The following is a 10,217-nucleotide window of genomic DNA, read 5'->3' on the forward strand; positions in this document are numbered from 1 at the left end:
GCCCATAAACATCCGCAATTGCAGATGCGTTGCCTACCCTTAACTGACGGAGGAGACGCACATAAAGAGGATATTTCCCCTTCCTATGCGTCCTCCACCGTCAAATCCATTCCTTCCCATCCTTCCCTCATAAGAAAAGGATGGAAAGAGAAAGGGACTAAAATTAGGCCTCGGGTTTAATTAACAGTCCCCTATTTAAAAATTGCAGGAAAATGTTATGTAGTTGTATATTTCGGTTCTTTCCACGTGGCTTTGGCAAGCTGTCTTAGTTTACAAATTTTATAAAATTCGGTTAATATAGAAAATAACTGGATTAGCGTCGGAGTGGACTTAAAAAGTTAAAAGCTGTGAAGTTTTAGCTTTACTGTTTCGCAAGAGCTTAAGAAGCTTTGAAATATCATTTTACTCGACATTTTAAATAAAATATTTTGCTTAAGCACACTAAGGCCGTGCTGTTAAGTTGTGCTTATTGAAAAGGCATTACTAAAATTTAAAATCAATTAGCCCTGTTGAGATATGAAGGGATGGAAGGAAGAGAAGTGGACATTTATGGAAGGGATTTCTTTTCTTAGCTTTCCCTCTTCTGTCGATTAAAAATAGGCAATTCATCTGCAAAGGCAGATGTGTATGAAAAAGGTCACTTAATTATTTTTGGCGCATAGTTGCCGCTTGCTTATTTTCCACTTTATTTATTAATAGCTTTCGAGATTCCGATTGCATGGAATTAAAAAAAAAAAACAAAAATAATTACCCTATGTGTTTTTTCAGACTGTCATCTACATTCATGCCAAATTTCATCGAGGTCCGTTCAGCAGTTTAGGCTACAAACTCTAACAAACATCTATCCATCCATCTAAACTTTCGCATTTTTAACATTAGTAAGAAGTAAGATTAGTAAGAACTAAGAAGTAAGATTTTTTTTTATACAAAACGGTGGCAAATGAGCAAGCGGCCACCTAAATCCGCCAAAGCGGTGAAGCGACTGCTGCCCATAAAAATCCGCAATTGCAGATGCGTTGCTTACCCTTATCCGACGGAGGAGGACACGCACATAAAGAGGATATTGCCCCTTCCTATGCATCTCCTCCACCGTCAAATCCACTTTCCCATCCATCCTTTTCTTAAAGAAAAAGGTGGGACGGGTAAGGGACTAAAATTGGGCCTCCGGCACCACACTCATCAGACGAAACGCGGAATTGCTTCCACTTCACGCCTGTCTTCTGTGTGGTCGTGGTATTATACCGGGCGAGCCGGCCCATTCGTGCGAAGATGTTAAAGCGGGCTCTACCACTGTTGAGAGAGGATAGGAAATGACACATTTTATAGGAATCTAATCTCATTTTATCATCTTATCCTTTTGTGTACTAACTGTTACGTTGTCTTACTTCTATAAAGAAAATTATTATTAGATAATTACTTAAATATTCAAAAACTTTGTCAAATAATTAAATTCAAAAATCTCTTAAGCCGTAAGAAGTAAGACGTTTTTGTAAAACGTCTTACTTCAAAAATAATCTGTGTTTATGTACACAAGAGTACTATACATTATTCTGTAAATACAACACATAAGGGAATAGTAAAGTTGGACGCCGGCTTGGAGCCCCGTCTTGAATTATTTAGGAGCATAGAGCGATTTTCATAAAATTTCCACGTTTCACTAGATAAAGCGAAAAAATATTAAGTAAGGTATCTATCACTTAAATATTGAAAGCCAATGCTTTTATCGTAGGGTTAACTATAGGGAAGCAAAAAAAAAAGATAATTTTGTGAAGAAAATTGTTGTGAACATGTATTTATTTAAACGCGTGTAACCTACTCTTGGTCAAATCTTGTAATATAAATTGAAACCATTGCAAATTATAAAATTAATGTCAAAATACAATACATACAATTAGAGTAATAAATTATCCTTAAAATTGTAGAGTCATAAGAGACAATTATAATTAACCAATAACTTTAGGTATAATTATGATCTTGGATTAGTATTACATATTGTATTTATTATTAGTATAGAAATAAAGACATTTATTACCACACATAAAAAACACAAGGCACAAACTTACTGATTTTGCTAAAAGGAAACCAATAGAGCGAATAATACACAATACATTTGTATAAAATCATTTAAGAATCAATAAAGATATTTAGAAGTTACCTATAGGTAAACAAAGAATAACAGGAAACAGGAAAAAGGCAAGTATAATGACTGCTCATTTCTTACGTAAATTATTTAACATTGTAAATTTAATTTACGCCATCTTCCGCAGGTAATAATGTTCTGTCAACGCCAACGCAAAGTACTACCAAATATTTGACGGCTTTAACTAAGTTAATTAAAGTAGGAACTTCCAGTAATTATCTATGACGGAGTTTTGACAGCCAGTTCCTTTTAACTAGAACTCCGGGACGCTTTTAAATTGGATTAATTTAAGAAAATCACATCATAACTCTTAAAAAAAGTCGCTTTAAATTTTGTTTATAAATTTATACTAATATTATAAAGAGCATGATGACACGTACGTGCGTGACTTTTTGAAACAATTGACGACGATGACGACGAAACAATTGACAATCGCACAACAGTTGTGCGATTGTCAATTGTTTCGAGGCATATTCAACTGTTTAGTTGCTCAACTAACAATCGAGTAATCGCACCACCATATAAGCTCCTAGGAATCAAAGCGAAACAAAACAATTGTGGGTTAGTTTAATTATAGGTGTGCGCACGCTCTAAATCTTTATGAATTAAGAAAGATGAATAATAAATTAGAATTTTATTAGATTTTTAGTTCGCGAATCCTTATAAATGAGTTTTGAATTCATTTTAATTTGTTTTAAATAACATTTTAGAAATGTATTATCAGACTTCAATGAGTCCTTACTTCTAAACACCCAATTATCTAAATACGGTTGTCAAGGCTTCTTTTGATGTTATCTTAGATCGTCTTTCGAAGGCCGCCTTTCAATGTGTATTACTAATTCACTAAGAACTGTTTGAACATCTGTGTAAATATTACTTTTAATTTAAGTATTAAGTATATCAGTTACTTTAAAGAAATGTACTTCTTTCTCTAAGTTACAAAATTTAAAAAAAAACACCAGTTTTATAATACGTTACATATGTTCTTAATTTTATCATATCCAAAGAACACAAAGGCAACGACCTTTTTTTAATTCCTTGCCGATAAAGTAACGGGCAATAGCTAGTAATAAGATATCGTAACCTAGTTCTATAGTTTACGTATGTATTTGACATTCGATTAACAAGAGAATCATGACATCAACGGGTTAGGGATATGTTGGAGACAAGTTAATCTTTGCATTCCAATAGTTTTGTCATTAGAGGACGATATCGAATACTTTACTTCTTAAATAACGAATCTTACTTCTTACTATTATGATATGATGGTATTTGTTAGAGTTTGTCGCCTAAACGCCTGAACAGATCTCGATGTTATGCGAAAAAGATGTAGACCATAGTCTCGAAGAACATGTATTTTTGTTTACTTATTTTTTTAGAAAATGTTAGTAGATTTTTGTTAAATTACTTTATGCTTTAACCACTCCAACAAAGCTCTAGGCTTCTGCTAGGAAATGATTCACGACAATAGTCGAATGTTGGGATTCGAATCCTTTACCGGGAGATCGCTAGTCCGTCCCTCAAACCATTAGGCTATTGGCGCTTAACTACAGACTATTGCTTTTTTTTTTAATTCAACCTTGACGGAGTCGCGGGCGAAAGCAATTAAATAAATAAGTCTGCTCTAATTTGTAGTTTAGATCAAAGGAGAAAGTTTTGCACATATTTGAGAAAATAATCTTGACAAGAAGTCAAAAATTCGTAGATTTCTGTTTTATAAAGGTCGTCCGAAAGCGACTGAGAGAAAATAAAAACAAGTAAAGAAATAAATCTTAGAATATCAACAGCTGTTAAAAGCTTAGGTCGTTTTCCGGAAAATTCCGCTGCGAAGAGGTTATTCTTTATATTGAAGAAAACGAAAGCGATTATTTGTAGAGTCCTTTAAATATAGCTTTATAGGTACAATATTTTTTTATCATTTCGTTATAAATTAAAAATGTATCATTCTATCTATTTTTTAAGTAACAAAATTATTACAATTCTCATAGTTTAATAGACTTAATAAATAAAAAGACATTTCGTAGATACTAAAAAATTAGTAATATTTTTTTAAAAATGATTACTTAAATCGCTTAAGTAATCATTTTTCAGACTTTCCTTTACATTTATATTAAATTTTATCGAAATCTGTTCAGCCATTTTGTCTACAAACTCTATCAAACATCCATCCATCTAAATTTTCGCATTTACAATATTAGTATTAAAATGATTAAGCAATCGTCTTCGTTATCTTTACACTAACTAATTTAATAAATGTTGAATATGATGATTCTGCTAACATTTCGTATTTTATGTTTTACTTAGGACTACAATATAATCAAAGTATAAGTATAACTTGTCTAGTTGAATTTACAATCAACTAGTATAGTCTGTAAAGTTATGAAACACAATTTTTAGTAACACAGGAGCGTGTTGGAGGTTCAGTAGAACAAGATAAAAACTTTTTCATTTGATTTAAGTTTGGAACTCTATTCCACACGGAGGTTTAGTTCGCCGCAAAACTTTTACGGGAGTGCATTAGGATCTAAGTGAGTTATAACAAAACTGAACCGTGGGCTCACACTGTTGAAACACTAACAAAAATATATCACTGTCCTTTTCATTCCCCTTGAAAGAATTGAAATAGCAATACATTTTTGAATGTCTTTTATCGTAGTGGAAACTGACGGTTATTATGTACGTTGTTGTAAAACAAAGGAAAGCTTTTATAACCTAAAATGCAATAATTTACATAACTCTAACATATTGCCTTTAAAATGTATTATACTGTGATAGATTTATTTAAGACTTAATGCTTGAAATTTACTAATTTTAATAGAAATTTATATTCTTCGATGCCATTTTAAGAAAAATATTAATGATAATATTTACTTATAGCGCCATCTATTGGTTAGTAAATTAAACTTACATTTTATATAGTACTAAGATTGAAAAATTGTTGTAATAAATGATAATGCATAAGTAATTTTGATATTTAAAATAATCTGTGCCCGAAAACAGGTACATTAAGTAGAATTATACATTACACAGCATTGTTCATATGGGAATAGTTAAGTCGGGTACAGGCACGCCGGCAAAAGGGCATCCCTTCAATTATTAAGATGGTACGAGACATCGTAAAGCCTAAAGTATACATCTCGAATGTAACGTAAGAAAATTGAAAAGTTTATTTTGTAATGTATCCTTTTTTTGGATTTCATTACAAAGATTTATCTATTTTTCGTTCTTGTGAAATTAAAAAAAATTGAGTAGCCTGTATGTTCTTCCAGAATGTCTACGTCTATGCTAAATTTCATTAAGATCCGTTCAGCCGTTTAAGCTACAAACTCTAACAAACATCCATCTATACTTTCTTTCATAATATTTGTAAGAATAACGATACGTTCCAGGTTCATCTGTGTGACAATGAATATATACGTCTGATATCTCTTCTATTCCATTATCTTCCCTTTGATAAAAATTGCCTATGTTACTTAGCCTTCTAATGGCGAAAGGATTTTTAAAATCCGTTTATGTTTCGAGACTTCCATACAAACAACTAAATCTTGTTTCTTTATAGTACGAGTATTAGAGCGGACGCATACCTTTTACTAAACTATCGCACAACTGGTATGCGATTGTCGATTGTTTGGCAGCCAATTCAACCGTTTAGTTGTACAACTAAAAATCAAATAGTGTGCGCATCTTCATATAATCTCATAGGAATCTAAGCAAGACTAAACAGTTTTGCTATAGTTATATAGTTTCGGGTGTGCGCTCTCATTATCGATAAATTATTTATTCAAATTGCACTGTTTATTCGAATTATATTTTATAAATGAGTATAAACCTGACTTACTGATAGAAATAGTGATCTAAGTATACCGTTTACAATTATACGTTTTTTAAACATTTTTGTACAACAAATTATACAATATTTTTATACAAAAAGGTTGAAACAAACTTTCTAGTGGTGTACGTTACGGGTGTACCTCTCGAATTACATTTTAATGACGCCCGCACAAGGTTCGGGGGAACGGCAATGCATGTGTAAAATATTAAACATTCTCAAATTTCCCTGAGCGTAATCGCTCTATAATGACTGCTGTATTTATTCCGAAATTTAGGGAAGGTATTCCAGGGACGTAGGTATAGGTAAATAAACCCTTACAATATAAATCATTAAATTATAACACGGTAGAAAAATTTCCGGAAACGCATTTACCCATGTTTAATTATGTTTATTCAGGACTTCCTAAAGGATTTTCGGAATAATGAAATCTCGTAAAATGGTCTTGATTAGATGTAAGATATAATTTAATTGTAAAATAAATTATTCAGGAGTAAGTGAAAAAGTATTCGACTCCAAATACTCCTAATTCTGAATTTTATATTTTATTCTATTCTAAACAGGAAAAGTATTTAATACTAGCTTTCGCCCGCGACTCCGTTTGCGCGGAATTAATAAAAGTAAGTAGCCTATGTGTTCTTCCAGACAATCCTCTACAATCATGCCAAATTTCATCGAGATCCGTTCAGCCGTTTAGGTTACAAACACTAACAAACATCCATCCATCTAAACTTTCGCTTAAAATATTAATAAGATTTATCTAATTTCTTTCGTATTTAAGAACCTTAAATACATAGTACTACATAAAACTTGTGAACTCACAATTATACAAATAACAGTTGTAAGCAGTGCTTGCAAATTGGGCTCTCCTTTGATTTGCCTCAAATATAATCCGCTTTTAGCGTAATATATTTACCGAGTAACAAAAAATAAATTTTGTGTAAATAATGTTTCATAAATATGAGGTGCTAAAAGTGATAATAGCTCCCATTCGTGTATTATTGATGTCAACGGGATGATTTAAACAGAAAAATTTAAACAATATATCCCAAATGACCCATTAAAGTAAAATTTATCACGTCCGGCAAACGATACGTATTTTTATTGGTTTTATAAAAGAAAGGAACATAAATACAGTATGAAGATGCAAGAATGAGCCAATTCTAGTGTTAGTAATTTGAAAACATTGATACGCAGTATGTATTTTGTAAGAGAAGGGTCAATAGAGCAGTGGAAACAGCGAGGATCGACGACAGTGAAAACCAGCACCAGATACGCTGCCGGCCTTTAAGAAATTAATGCGCTTGCTTCTTTGCTTTTCATTTTTTTTAAATAACAAATGTTACTAGATTCTTGTAATTCTTACTGATATTGTAAATTCGAAAGTTTGGATGGATGGATGTTTGTTAGAGTTTGTAGCCTAAACGGCTGAACGGATCTCGATAATATTTGGCTTAGATGTAGAGCATATTCTGGAAGAACACATAGGCTACCCATTTTTTTTTATAATTCCACGCGAACGTCTTCGCAGGCGAAAGCTAGTTTACTAATATGTCTTTGAGCATTACAACTAAGCTCTAGGCTTGTGCTAGTTAAAAATTGTGACAATAGTCGAATAGCGGGATTCGAACCCTCGACCGCAAGATGGGTAGTCCGTACCCTAAACCGTTATTGGCGCTTTGCAAATCACTTTTAAAAATAATGTTATTTACGAAAAGAGTAATTAAGTCCGTATATATTACTTGACTTTAAAGTTCCTTTTGCTAAAATTTTAATCAATTACCCCTCAATATTTGTATGGATTTTATTTTGCATTTTTTATTATTTTAGTCCCAAGTTCGAGGTTAAATTGTGAAAGCATTATAAATAGCGTTATTCATCATTGTGACGACCCATAGAAAGGTATCTTTAAGATAAATTGCCATAATTTTTCATGCTTTTTCTCGAAACTTCTTAATGTGTCCTTTTGGGGAGCTTTTATAAGTTTCATATTTGGTTGTAAAATGAAGCTACGTTCAATACATTTTGGAATTCTATACACTGTGTTATCATAATAATGCAACAAGTATAATAGTACGGTTCCATTGCTGTAAGACTTATTCGTATTACTATCTCTATTTTTTAAAGATAACGAAAAAGATTGTTTTATATTTGTATTTGCAAAAATCACTCGCTCAGAATTAATTATCACCACTGGTTTAGTGTATTTCCCGCCAAAATATTTATCTAAAGACAAACGCCACACCAGGAATAGATACCATGAAATTGCAATTCACTGTAGTCCAGGGGCCTTAACCAAATCATCGATTTATCTTGTAGTAGGCTTATGCGTTGTTCTGTACAGTCAGATGCATAAATACTAGTATGAATACATTTATATACAGAAACTTTTATAGACATTAGGTATCAAAAATTTGTTAATAACGCCTATTCAGAAGGATACTTGTTTTTGAGACCGAAGACGTATACAAGTTTCGATAATTTTTGGGTTTTATTTTTTGTAAATTTTTTAAATCATCAACAGATTACTTGTTATCTTTTTCTTATCAAAGCATATTTTTCTTACCATGAAATTCAAAATGTGAATTTTTGCTAATCAATCTATTTTGATTTGATTTCATTTTGTAAGATTTGATTATGTCAATGGGCCCTTTGTTAAAGTTTAATGAAATATTTTATTGTACTACGAAATAGGGAATGAAGATATAATAATTTTCTATGAAATTGTATTTTATATTAAAAGTAAAACGGGAATCTTTCATTTATATTTGATTTGCTTAAGACAGTAGCCCCCAGAATTTACTGTTGCGTAAAACGAGAAACGTTGTTTTGCGATTGTCTATCAATTTACATCGCCCCATCATCTTTATTCAATGACCCGAACATTTTTAATAATGTTCACTTTTATAAAAGTCCGCAGTATTTATATCTATACTATTATCATAAAGCGTAAACACACACTTCTTTGTTGCCTAAGATGTCAGCAATTACAGCATATTTTTGAATATTTTTTTTAATAAAAAGCCCTACACCTACGACACGCTTTAGGCTATATATTTTCACGCCACTAAATAAAGGGGGTAAACATTTTTCAATGCGGATGAAGTCGCACGGGAACAGCTAGTATTATAATAAAGTGTAAACACACACTTCTTTGTTGCCTAAGATATCAGCAATTACAGCATATTTTTGAATGTTTTTTTTTTAATTAAAAGCCCTACACCTACGTCACGCTTTAGGCTATATTTTCACGCCATTAAACTTAGGGCGTAAATATTTTAGATAAAAACCCTAATGTGGAAAAGAGACCATAAGTTGCTGCCAACATCAAGGAAGCAAGATTGCTAAAGTTTATTATGTCATGTCATTTTGACATTTGCTAATTTGACAAACGTTAACAATGATATAAAATTTTCATATGCTTTAGTGACGAGATTCAAAGATTACAAATAAATAAAGAATTAAAATGTAACATGACTGTTATTTAGTTATACCTTTTAATGATATCGTGCTTGTAATTTACTTCCCTATAGAAATGTAACTGGTAAATACAGGAATGGCTTTAAATATAGCTCAATATACATAAATCTCCGATGAAAGCTCCATTTATCTTTACGATAGCTCTGAGCTTTTAACCACAAACGAGAACAAGTAACTTTAGGAGTTACGTATATATTTGATTGAAATGTTGGTACTATGGTGTTTGTTTGAATGTTTTATTTACTTTTAAGATATTAAATAAAATCTGAAGTCGAAATACCTATACAAGTACTATACTTGCAGTTTCTCTGTTTCTAGATCTAACCATTATTTACTGGAAATAAAAAACATTTTTGTCTTGTTAAAACATATTAAATAAATTAAAGATCAAGGTTGGTGCGTTTTGTTCTTTATTTAGTAAAACTTCAGGTTTGTGGACATCCAATTTGCTAATGGATTTCATCTCAATCAATGTTTAAAAGCCATTGAAAAAACGACACTGGCGCTGGGTCTTTTGTTGTCGCATCAAATTTACGAAATGTTTTCCACCATTTGTACATAACAATTTATTGAGCTCTTAAATTATCTGGTAGTTTATATTTAATTCTGTCAAATATTGATCGGATAAAAAAGGAAAAGTTATCAGAAACGTGTAACGGATATTGAAAGGATAACAAATGGAAGATAAGAGTTTCGTACACTTGAAAAGAAAATCCTATATAAATATATATAGGATATATACATTTATTAGTCCCTTTAAATATGTAC

Source organism: Papilio polytes, unplaced genomic scaffold (assembly GCF_000836215.1).
Source record: "Papilio polytes unplaced genomic scaffold, Ppol_1.0 DF822289.1, whole genome shotgun sequence".
Lineage (NCBI taxonomy): Eukaryota > Metazoa > Arthropoda > Insecta > Lepidoptera > Papilionidae > Papilio > Papilio polytes.